Source organism: Myxocyprinus asiaticus, chromosome 10, assembly GCF_019703515.2.
Source record: "Myxocyprinus asiaticus isolate MX2 ecotype Aquarium Trade chromosome 10, UBuf_Myxa_2, whole genome shotgun sequence".
NCBI classification, from domain to species: Eukaryota; Metazoa; Chordata; class Actinopteri; order Cypriniformes; family Catostomidae; genus Myxocyprinus; species Myxocyprinus asiaticus.
Genome location: NC_059353.1, coordinates 34,108,726 through 34,121,054, shown reverse-complemented (window position 1 = coordinate 34,121,054; position 12,329 = coordinate 34,108,726).

The window sequence follows — 12,329 nt, the reverse complement described above, 5'->3', positions numbered from 1 at the left end:
TGCAAGGAGCAGACGTGTGAGCGACGAGCTCTGCGCACTTTGCTGAATTTTCGATTATTCTCATGTTATAATCTGGTGAAATTTGATACACCCAGTTACACATTTGCCCTTTGTTGCAAAACATGGCAAAGAAGTCAAAATCCTCGGGCTCTGGAGATATTGAAAGACACTTACGTGTTCAGGATGAAAGCCCCGACAGGCCTACAGACCGGGGACTCGATTTGGATGGCGCGGTGGGAGAGGAGATCCAGCGTCAGCTGTCCAACATGTCGGTGATGGTGACGAAGGTCCTTGCTGACTTGGAGGATCTCGCTGTAATACATCGAACGATTACGGCGATGGAAATAAAATTCTCTGAGTTAGTTACAAGAGTGACTGATGTTGAAAAACGAATCGATTTTCTGGAATCTTTGGAGAGGGAATTAACCGCTAATCCACCTGCGAGCAAAGTTGATTTGGAACATCTCCTTGAAAAGCTTGAAGATCTTGAGAATAGAAGCCGCAGGAATAACGTTCGAATTGTTGGAATTCCTGAGCATGAAGAGGGCAGAGATATGGTGAAATTCCTAGATGAGCTTTTCCCGAGCCTGCTCGACATAACAGGCCACAAGCTGGAAATCGAGCGAGCTCACAGAGTCCCTGCTCGTAGATCTGCTGAGGGAGACAGGCCCCGACCGATTCTGGCCAGATTTCTGAGATCATCCGATAAAGATCTTGTGTTGCGCCAGGCGAGGAGCAAAGGGAAGCTTTCTTGGAAGAACCATAATATTTTCTTGTTCCCGGACTTTGCGAGTTTGACAAGAGAGAAAGGCGATCGGTTCAAGGAATGTAAGAAACTCTTACATCAGAAAAAGATCTTGTTTGCTCTAATGTTTCCGGCCAAACTGAGAATAGAAATGAAGGTCAGTCGCAAAGTATTCACATGTCCAAATCAGGCAATATCTTTTATAGAATCAATGTCTGAGTAAACCATTGGATGTTTCTCATGTGAGTGTGTCTGACTCGCTGTACTTACTCTTGAGGAAGCTGGGCGACATTTTAGGTTTTTTGCGTTGGCTCCGCCGAGCGGCTGGAGCTTGTTTTGTGAATAACACTTTTCCTTAAAGAAACTTTTGCATTGACGAAAGATTACTTTTGCATTGAAGTTCCCGGACAGATTGAGAGTGGACACTACGGATGACCGCAAAATATCTACATGCTCACACAAATGATGTCTTTTATAAAGCTGATGGATTGTGTAAGTCATGGTATATACTTTTATGCAGCCTCCGAGTGAACTGACTCGATCATCCGGGGAACCGGGATGCCGGTTTTGTTTCTTTTTGTATTGGTTCCGTCTAGCGGCTGGAGCTTGTTCTGTTGAATAACACTCCTTTGGAACAGCTGTGGATTAATCTGTTCATTCTTCATGCTTATTCCTCCTGCTGGCTGTAGTTTGTTTTGTTGAGTTTTTTTTACAGGACATTGGAATGATTACGTCATCCGCTGAACTCATAACAGCCGCCTCACTGAACATTCGTTTGTCTGTCCGAGGAATCTGAATGGTTTTATATCAGCTGGAATTTGTTTTGTGGCAGATCACATCCTTGAGACAGTTCTGTGAATGAATCTACACATTCTTTGTGTTCATTCTTCCTATTGACTGGGTTTATTTCACAAAGTATTTTCTGTTATGTAATTTTGCCTCACAAATTTGTGAGGCAAAATCGAGCATTCCAATGGCAAAGTTGTCATGGGGGCTCGTGGGCGTTCATGGATCTTTTGAGTTTAGAGGGATTGTCGCCGGTTGGCGCTTTCGTGCGTGGGGTTAATGCACACGTTTTTCTTTTTTCTGTTTGTTTTGTTCCGGGGGATGTTCGGGGGTTGATTGTTTCACTAATGGGGAATGTGGTCTGTATAATTTTGCTTTTCACACACAATTTTTTTATTTTTATTATATCAATATGTCAGTTGTTAATATGAGTGTACTATCTCTCTCCACTTGGAATGTGAATGGGTTAGGGCACCCCATAAAAAGAAGGAAGGTTATTTCTTTTCTTAAATGTAAGAAATATGATACATCTCTCCCCGCAGGAAGCTGAAGAATTTGGGAAGATATGGGGTGGACATGTTTTCTTTAGTGTTGGCTCAAGTAAGAGCAAGGGAGTCATTATATTGGTAAATAAACATCTACAATTCAAATGTCTCTAACAGACTAAAGATAAATTAGGAAGAGTAATTATTGTTTTAGCTGAAATTCAAGGGCAAAGTCTGATTTTGGCTAATATTTACGCACCTAACGCTGATGATCAGGGCTTTTTTATAGATCTTGAAGGGATGTTGCAAGCCGCTGGCACCCCTCATGATATAATATTGGGAGGAGACTTTAATCTTTTTATGGATTCAGTCCTTGATCATAGTGAAGCAAAAGTGTGTAAACCCCCTAGAGCAACACTGATGCTTCACAGTATGTGTAAAAATCTTGGTCTTTCGGATATTTGGAGACTTTTGAACCCATCCGGTAGGGACTATAAATTTTTTTCATCAGTCCATAAGATTTATTCTAGAATAGATTTTTTTAAAATATCCAAATCCCTAATTTCATCTGTTGTTGATTGCTCAATTGGAAACATTTTAGTCTCAGATCATGCCCTGGTGAGTTTAGAGGTGATGCCACATATAGAGAAAAAGAAATCATATAGTTGCCGCCTAAATGTATCCCTTCTGCAAAATCCTGATTTCCAACAAATGTTAAAGACTGAAATCAATGTTTATTTGGAGACCAACTGGTCCTCAGTATCCTCTGTGGGCATGGCTTGGGAGGCACTTAAAGCGGTTCTTAGGGGCCGGATCATACAGTACGCCTCATTCATCAAAAAATCCAAAGCACGATAAATTGTGGAGTTGGAAGGAAATATTAAAAGTGCCGAGGCAGAGCTGAAGTGCCGTATGTCATCTGATGGCCTCAGAGAATTGACCTGATTGAAATAGAGATATAATACTATTTTGTCATGTATAGTGGAGTTTTGGTTATTCAGGGCAAGACAGTCATACTTTGAGTCAGGTGACAAAGCAGGGAAGCTTTTGGCTAGATATATAAAGCAGAGAGAGTCTTTTTCAACTATTCCCTCAGTGAAATCTGCTGGTGGTGAAATTTTTACCTCAGCCATTGATATTAATAATGCCTTTAAAGAATTCTATATTGATCTTTATAGTTCCATGCCTTCGTCTACAGATGAAGATATTAGAAACTTTGTGGAACCATTAGATCTTCCTAAACTGACGATTGAGCAAAAAAACACTCTTGATTCTGAGATAACCTTGGAGGAGCTTGATGAGGTAATTAAGTCCCTACCTACTGGCAAGGCTCCTGGGCCAGATGGTTTTGCCGCAGAATTTTTTTAGATCCTATGCTACAGAACTGGCTCCACTTTTGATAGACGTTTATACGGAATCATTAAAGAATGGAAAAATTCCTCCAACCATGACACAAGCCCGGATCAGTCTGATTCTTAAAAAGGACAAAGATCCAAGCGAGTGTAAAAGTTACCATCCAATTTCCCTGATCCAACTAGATGTAAAAATATTGTCAAAAATTTTGGCTAACTGATTAAGTAAAGTTATGACACCTCTTATACATATAGATCAGGTGAGGTTTATTCGGGCCGCAGCTCTTCTGATAACATCAGGCGTCTCATCAGTATCATGTGGTCAGTGGCAAATGAACAATCTCCGGTCGCTGCCATCTCACTTGACGCCGAAAAGGCGTTTGATATGGTAGAATAGGATTATCTTTTTAAGATTTTGGAAATGTATGGGTTCGGGAGTACATTTATTGGTTGGATTAAGTTATTTTATAAACACCCTGTAGCAGCGGTACAAACAAATGGGTTAATTTCTGATTATTTTACTCTGAATAGGGGCACTCGACAGGGTTGCCCACTTTCCCCATTATTGTTCTGTCTTGCCCTGGAACCATTAGCAGCCGCGATAAGAAAGGAGGATGATTTTCCAGGGGTGACAGCGGGTGGTGTGGCGCATAAGCTTCTGCTTTACGCAGATGATATTTTATTATTTGTCTCTGAACCTACTAGATCTATGCCTTGCCTCCACAGAATTATTAATTCCTTTGCCAAGTTCTCAGGATACAAAGTCAATTGGTCTAAATCCGAATCTTTGGCGCTGACAGCGTACTGCCCAGAAACGGCTTTCCAGCCGGGCGCCTTCCAGTGGCCCAAACAGGGCATTAAGTATTTGTGGATTTTATTCCCAGCAAATTTGTCTGATTTAGATAGAGTTAATTTTGACCCTTTAATAAAAAGGTTTTCGAGCGATGTGGGCAGGTGGGCTTCATTACATTTATCGATGATTGGGAAGGTTAATGTTATTAAAATGAATTGTATTCCAAAATTCAACTACCTGCTTCAGTCTCTCCCTGTAGATGTCCCCCTCTCTTATTTCAAGCAATTTGATAGCATAGCAAAGTCCTTCATTTGGAATGGTAAGCATCCCAGGTTAAATTTTAATAAGTTACATAGGCCGATTGACAAAGGTGGGTTAGGCCTACCCAAGATTTTGTTTTATTATTATGCGTTCGGTCTTAGACATTTGGCTCATTGGTCGCTTCCACCTGAGAGAGCCCCTCCCTGGTTTTGTATTGAAAAGGAAGTTCTTGCCCCTATCTCGCCACTGCAAATCCTTTCGATCAAACTAGCCGGAGAGGTTAAGTCTCACCCCGTTATTTTGCATTTGCACTCGATATGGACAAAAGTGTCCAGAGTGTTTAATTCGGATATTTATTTAAACGTAGCCTCGAGCATATGGCTGAACCCTAAACTATGTATTAATAAGTCCCCTTTTTGTTGGTCAGATTGGATTGTGAGGGGGGTTAATGCACTTGGTGACCTATATGAGGGTGGAGTATTGAGACCTTTTGAAAATTTGGTTCAACATTTTGGCATTCCCAGATCTCAGTTTTATAAGTATTTACAGCTTCGCCACCTACTCTGCACTATTTTTGGGAGTGGCACACACCCCCCCCCCTAAAGCGGCAGGTGCTTTGGGAGAGGTGATTGCTGCTTTTGGAAAAGGCCATGAAGCATCAGTGTATTACTCCCTACTAATTCAGAGTCTGGGGGATGGAGCCTTGACTTCTCTCAAGAGAGTATGGGAAAAAGATTTGAATTTGGTATTGGAGGATGGAGTGTGGACTAAGATTCTTAAAAATGTGAAGTCTGTATCTAGAGATGCAAGGGTTCGCCTTATGCAATTTAAGATTTTACATAGATTTTATTGGACCCACTCTAGATTATATAGGCTTGGTCTTAAAGACACACCCACTTGCTGGCGATGCCAGTCAGAAGTTGGAGACACTACCCATGTCTTTTGGGGGTGTGTTAAGATCCAGGAGTTTTGGTTGAGGGTTCACAGGTATTTGTGTGACGTTTGAACACTCAGGTTTTGCTTTGTCCCAGACTCTGTATTTTGGGTGATGGGGCGGTCATGCATTTAGGGGATGATCATATAAAAAATTGGGTTATGACCAGTCTCATGATCGGCAGGCAAGTAATTTTAAGGGGTTGGAAGTCAAGTGGAGCACCCTCTTTTTCGGAGTGGTGTGTGGGAATGGGGAGGGTAGCTGCATTTGAAGAGGCGGTAAGTAGAAGGCTGGGGTTTAGGGACTTATTTGCTAAAAAATGGGGCAAATATTTAGTTTTTTGGGGGGACTCTCGGGGAGGGGATGTGGAGAGTGTAGTTTATATAAATATATATATATATATCAACATTATCAGAATCAACATTTTACATTTAAACCCTACTAATACAATCCCACCCTGACCCCTAACGAACAGCCCTGTGGTCCCACATAACACACACACAATCCCAAAAAAAAATATATATATATATATATATATATATATATTTAATTTTATGTATGTGTGTATAAATATATATATATATATATATATATATATATATATATATATTTTTTTTTTTTTTTTTTTTTTGGGATTGTGTGTGTGTTATGTGGGACCACAGGGCTGTTCGTTAGGGGTCAGGGTGGGATTGTATTAGTAGGGTTTAAATGTAAAATGTTGATTCTTTATATATGTGTTGAGTTTTTTCCACTGTCATATGCATATGAATCAATAAAAATGTTATTCACCAAGAAAAATATATATATATATATGGTGGCACAATTATATTTTTATCTACAAAACTAATTTCAAACATTTAAGAATACGCCTTCAGATCAAAAGATTTTTAAGATCATGAGAAACATTTCAGTCAAGTGTTTCAAAACTTTTGACTGGTAGTGTAAATATTTTATGATTAGTTTCCTGCTGAACAAACTTCAAAGTGGTTTCAGAATGAAAGCATATGCTTTAGGTGTATGAAGACAAAACTGTCCTTCAACACACTTCTTATTGCATTCTGTTGACATTTCAGTTATTTGTTGCTATTTCCCCTCCACACAAACATAGACTAAAGAAAGTGAAAGCTGCGTTAATCATTACAACCAGAGTTATTATTGTTTCTAATTTTAATTTAGCTTTTTATTTCTACTTCATTTTCAGTTTGTCCTTTCAATATAGTTTTATCTAAAATTATCCCTATCTAAAGAAATAATATATACTGAGATTTTTTTTTTTTTTGGTCTCTATCTGCCAACTGCTTTGGAGAAATAATTAGTCAACACAGTAGTAATTAGCACTCGCTGAGAAGTTACATCTCACGACTTGACTGCAAATGCTACATCCAAAAACACTGGTAAAGCCCACTACTAATATTAGGGCCATTTAACACAGACATGATTGCTAATTCGTGGAAAACGTGGGGCAGTTCTACTGTCACGGTCTGTCTCCCTCGTGTTCCCTAGGACTCTTATTTTGAAGTGTTTTCCACAGACTACGTTTCCCAGAATACTCTGCCCTCATCACTGCCATCTGTTCCCGATCATTCTCACCTGCTTTCCATTCCACAGTTAGCTCCTGTTTGTATAAATACCCTATAGTTTTTGCATTCCTTTGTCAGTTCTTATATTGTTATGTTGTGTTGTCACTCAGCAGTGTTCCACTCCAGTGTATTTCCTTGATTGTTCCCTGTATGGCATTTGTTCTACACCAACGTTTTCCATTAAAACCTTGAAAGTACTCCTGTGTCTCTGCTCCTCCATTTCACAACCAGCCTGACATTTATGCATTGCTTGTGCACCTAAAACCCAGATGCGTCAGACTGCAGTTGAGATTTAGAGCACCTGGCATTTGAGCAAACCCTTTAATATGGTGTGTTGCATTCTCTATGATTAATAACTGTTTGTGTAATAATTGTTCATGAGTCCCTGCTTTGTCCTGAGTGGCTGAACAGTGGCTAAATGATATAGACATCCAGATTTTGACACTTAGGACAATTGATGGACACACAACTATTACAAAAAGTGCATGCATTCATTAATGCTCAAGAAGGCAACACAAGAACCAAGGGCATGCAAACTTTTGAACAGGATGATTTGTGTAAATTACAGTACATTTTGTGTAATGTAGCTTTTGAAGGGTAGTACTACTTAAAATATATAATCTTATCTCTTATTTGCATACATTTTGAAAGGGGTGTGAAAACATTTAGGCTTAAAACAAAATGGGTATGCAAACTTCTGCAATATATATTTTGTGAAAATGTATATTTTGTTTTTCACTATTTAACCACATTTTAGCTTTTTTTAATTTACAAATTCCGCGTAGCCTATTCTATCCATATTTCATATTGCACGTGTAATTGAGTAGACTTGTCATGTCAGGTACACATTTTAACACAAAATTCACAACATTGGAACATAAAATTCAATCCCCACATCTCAACATTTAAAGGAATGTTCTGGGTTCAATACAAGTTAACGTCCTGGTTACTTTCATAACCTCCGTTCCCTGATGGAGGGAACGAGACGTTGTGTTGATGTAGTGACACTTTTTTGAAAAAAGGCCAATGAGAATTGGCGAGTGGAATTTGCATGCCACTCCCCCGGACATACGGGTATAAAAGGAGCTAGTATGCAACCACTCATTCAGGTTTTGTGCTGAGGAGCCGAGACAAGGTCCCCGTCATTTCAACGGTAGTTCAGCGTTGTGGCAAGAGGGACACAACGTCTCGTTCCCTCCATCAGGGAATGGAGGTTACGAAAGTAACCAGGACGTTCCCTATCTCTCACTCACTCGATGTTGTGTCGATGTAGTGACACTAGGGGTCCCTATACAAAATGCCACAAATAGCTAAACTGTGTTACGTGAACTGGCGGAGTGAGACGGGCAGACTTTTGTGTGCCTCGTAGCCAGCATACCAGGCCGTCACGTAACCTCCCCCAATGCTCTTATGAGCATCGAACGGTCCATCAGGAACAAGTCAACTGCCCAACTATAGGGACAGGCTAGCCCAGCCGAGGCCTCTTTTCCCTCTTTTTTCTCCCCAAAAAGAGTGGAATTTTGTTAACGGACTGGGATCCGCAAGTGTCCACCTCGGGGGGGGTGTGTGTCACTCCCAAGGGGAAGACACCGCGGAGACCACACCCCGCCCAGAGGGGGGGGGGAGGGGCACTTCAAGTGGAAATACATCACATGGTCTTACCGAGTCTTGTCGGAAGTATGTCATGTAGAGAGTCGCATGGTAGGTCCTACCCAAGGGGGGAGGAGTTTCTACGGGCGTGGTGACTGGAGCCATGCCTCTGCTCAAGGAAGACATAGTTTACCAAGAGGGAAACAAATTTACGGAAGATATAACACATGGGGTTACCTACGGGGAACCACCGTATGCGGAGCACCTACACTATGTTGCCAAAAGTATTCGCTCATCTGCCTTTAGACGCATATGAATTTAAGTGACATCCCATTCTTAATCCATAGGGTTTAATATGATGTCGGCCCACCCTTTGCAGCTATAACAGCTTCAACTCTTCTGGGAAGGCTTTCCACAAGGTTTAGGAGTGTGTTTATGGGAATTTTTGACCATTCTTCCAGAAGCGCATTTGTGAGGTCAGACACTGATGTTGGACGAGAAGGCCTGGCTCGCAGTCTTCGCTCTAATTCATCCCAAAGGTGCTCTATCGGGTTGAGGTCAAGACTCTGTGCAGGCCAGTCAAGTTCTTCCACACCAAACTCGCTCATCCATGTCTTTATGGACCTTGCTTTGTGCACTGGTGCGCAGTCATGTTGGAACAGGAAGGGGCCATCCCCAAACTGTTCCCACAAAGTTGGGAGCATGGAATTGTCCAAAATCTCTTGGTATGCTGAAGCATTCAGAGTTCCTTTCACTGGAACTAAGGGGCCAAGCCCAGCTCCTGAAAAACAACCCCACACCATAATCCCCCCTCCACCAAACTTCACAGTTGGCACAATGCAGTCAGACAAGTACTGTTCTCCTGGCTACCGCCAAACCCAGACTCATCCATTAGATTGCCAGATGGAGAAGCGTGATTCGTCACTCCAGAGAACGCGTCTCCACTGCTCTAGAGTCCAGTGGTGGCGTGCTTTACACCACTGCATCCGACGCTTTGCATTGCATTTGGTGATGTATGGCTTGGATGCAGCTGCTTGGCCATGGAAACCCATTCCATGAAGCTCTCTACGCACTGTTCTTGAGCTAATCTGAAGGCCACATGAACTTTGGAGGTCTGTAGCGATTGACTCTGCAGAAAGTTGGCGACCTCTGCGCACTATGCGCCTCAGCATCCGCTGACCCCGCTCTGTCATTTTACGTGGCCTACCACTTCGTGGCTGAGTTGCTGTCATTCCCAATCGCTTCCACTTTGTTATAATACCACTGACAGTTGACTGTGGAATATTTAGTAGCGAGGAAATTTCACGACTGGACTTGTTGCACAGGTGGCATCCTATCACAGTACCACGCTGGAATTCACTGAGCTCCTGAGAGCGGCCCATTCTTTCACAAATGTTTGTAGAAGCAGTCTGCATGCCTAGGTGCTTCATTTTATACACCTGTGGCCATGGAAGTGATTGGAACACCTGAATTCAATTATTTGGATGGGTGAGCGAATACTTTTGGCAATATAGTGTACCTCAGTACAGGGCCTTACCAGCGCACTTACTGAGCCGGCAGCGAGTTTCTCTGCAAACTCAGCTGCCACAGGGCTAAGGAGGAAGTCATCCAGGGATCACAGTCTTTGAACACTACTGGGAGTCAAGAGCGCACGTCTTCCCCTCAAGGGAGGGGAAAGGTGCTATGCGCAAGCGGTACACCCGGCCAGCTGTCCCGGAACTTACCTGCTTGTGCCTGCCACTACACGGGATGAAACTGACTCAACCCGGAGATTATAGAACCTCGCAAAGGTGTTGGGTGTTGCCCAGCCCGCTGCTCTGCAGATTTCTGCCAAAGAAGCACCACTGGCCAGGGCCCAGGAGGCCGCCACACTCCTGGTAGAGTGGGCTCGTAACCCCGCAGGGGGTGGCACGTCCTGAGCTTGATATGCCATAGCGATGGCGTCAGTGACCCAGTGGGCAATCCTCTGTTTGGAGACAGCGCTTCCTTTCCGCTGTCCACCGTTCCCCAAGGAGGAAGCCGAGCCGAAGCCTCTGCTTCAGACTGGATGAGCCCGCTTTCCGATGCTGCGCTTGATAACTCATTGTCTTCTGGAGCTCCGAACGAGAAGTCGAACTCGCACTGAGACGAGCCGCCGGTCTCGTGCGAGAGCCCGATCGGGGCAAGCAAGCGTGCTGGGGAATGGGGGGTCCGTGGGGGGATACCCGGTGGAGGTGGTCCCATTGATGTCCCCAAATAGCCCCCAGTGCTAACCAACGCGGCCTCAAACCCGTAGGTAGAAGGACCGGTGCGGGGAGCAGGTCCTTTCTTACGAAAGCAAGCCGCAACCGTAACGTTGCCATGGTCATGTTCTCGCAATGAGGACATGACTCATCCATGAACGATGTCTCCACATGGGCAGTGCCCAGACATGTAAGACAGCGATCGTGGCCGTCGGAAGCGGAGAGATAACGACCACAACCAGGAATAACACACGAACGGAAAGGCATCTTTAAAAAGACGCGTCTTTAAAAAGACATTCCGTGTGTGCCGCTCTTTCAGAAAGAAAATATACTCTTTTAGAATATACTCTTTTAAATGTTCTGCCGAAGTGCCCAGGGGCATTCTCTGCAAACCACAGATGCAGAGGGGGAGAAGCCGCTGAAATGCACCATAAAATCCAGCAAAGAGTGGTGAATGAACTCGGCAGATGAATTCAGCTCAATGAATAGAACTGCTCGGCTCCGAAGAGAAAATCTGAATGAGTGGTTGCATACCAGCTCCTTTTATACCCGTTTGTCCGTGTTTGGGGCTCCCAAGAGTGACCCCTAGTGTCACTACATCGACACAACATCGAGTGAGTGACAGATAGGGAACTCAATCAACAGCATTTGTGGCATAATATTGATTATCACAATTTATTTCGATTCGTCTCTCCTTTTCTTTAAAAGCAAAAATCGAGGTTACAGTGAGGCACTTACAATGGAAGTGAATAGGGAAAATGAAAGTGAATGTGGCCAATTTTTGGAGGGCTTAAACATAAATGAAGCTTATAATTTTATAAAAGCACTTGCATAAATTCTTCTGTTAAAAATCTGGTATTATTTGAGCTGTAAAGTTGTTTATATAGTAATTTTTACAGTCGTTTTAGGGTTTGTTGACATATCATCATGGCAAAGAAGTTGTTAAATTGGCTATAACTTTACACAGAAAAGGTAAGTGATTTTATCAAACTAAAATCATGTTAACACAAATCCTTTGTCTTGTGGCTATAGGCTACTTTTGAAACAGTGAGTATTTTAACGTTTACGGATTGACCCCATTGACTTCCAGTGGGTCCGTGTACTTTTGTGTCCATTCTTTTTTTACTTTTTAAACCCAAAAATGAAAAACGAAAAATGCGATTTCTTCTTTATTGGTTTTAACACTGATGAATAGAATAAGCAGATACAAAATCATTTTCTGTTGACTATTTAATTTTCTATTTAAAAAGGAATAAAAAGAAAGGGGGAAAAGGCTCAATTTTCTTTTTCTTTCATTGTTTAAACATTTTATTTACAGCTTGAATATTTGATATGCACATGTGAGCGGCACTGAAACGCCCCCTTTAACTGATTGGTCAACTTGCCCCATCTTCTGTACTGCCTTAATCCTATAAACTAGAATTAGAGTTGGGATTGCTCTGCAAATTTGTCCCAATTTTCATTAAATATTGTCCCGAACCACCACTAACTGTGAACTATGCATGCCATATATATTAGAATCTTGCTGCTTCGCACATCATGGTGTTGTTGCGAGGTGTTGCCGCTAATGGCGTGAGAGAT